Genomic DNA, 899 nt, shown 5'->3' on the forward strand with positions numbered 1-899 from the left:
TTTTTCTTCTTTTTCTTCTCCATTTCACACGCAACTACCCTACTCTCCCTCTTGCTTTTCTTCTTCTTTCTTTCTCCCTCCTTATCTCCACGCCACAGGCCTCCCTCCTTCTGTACTGATTTTTTATGTTTTTTTTTTTTTTTTTTTTTGTATATTTTTCTTATTCTTGTGGTTAATTTTGAACTTTTTGTGGGTATTGATTTTTGGGTTTGTTTGAGAGCTCCATATTTTATAAATGTTTGTTGTGAAATATGTGCAAGCATCAATTATAAGTTTTTTTAATTGACACTGTTTTTTCACCAATTTGAGAGCCTCCATACTTAATGAATGTTTGCAATGTTAATTTGTTGTGAAACAATTGTGGTTGCTTTTTATTTTCTAATAAGAAAGATGCCTTCACTTCACTTTGCAGGCCACACTTTCATTTGGTTGCATGCATGAATTTTTTGGAAATCCGGATTTCAAGATGCAACTTAAAAAAAACAAAAAACCAAAAAAAAAAACGATATTTTTTATTTTTTATTTTTTAAAACGAAATTTGTTTTTTTTCTTTTTTCAGGGAAATTTTTAGAATGTATAAAAAGTAAATGACTAAAGTTGGTCGTTGGCATCAGCAGATGCAGCTACAAATTTTTGGTTGCCTCAAAGAAACAAATCCGGATTTGAATGCAACTTTTTGACTATTTTTTCTCTCCCCACGCACACACTGACACACACCCCACCTCACTTCTTTTTCTTTAAGTTGGATTTTGACCCATTCACTCATACTTATTCTTTCATTTAGCATTATTGCACCTAGAAACTACTAGAGACTTACTGTCTCATGGGGAAGCTTAATCTAAAATTTTATAATATTCTAGAGTAAAACAAGTGCCTCGATTCACGCTGCACAGGTTCAT

The sequence above is a fragment of the Corylus avellana genome, chromosome ca2, assembly GCF_901000735.1.
Source record: "Corylus avellana chromosome ca2, CavTom2PMs-1.0".
Lineage (NCBI taxonomy): Eukaryota > Viridiplantae > Streptophyta > Magnoliopsida > Fagales > Betulaceae > Corylus > Corylus avellana.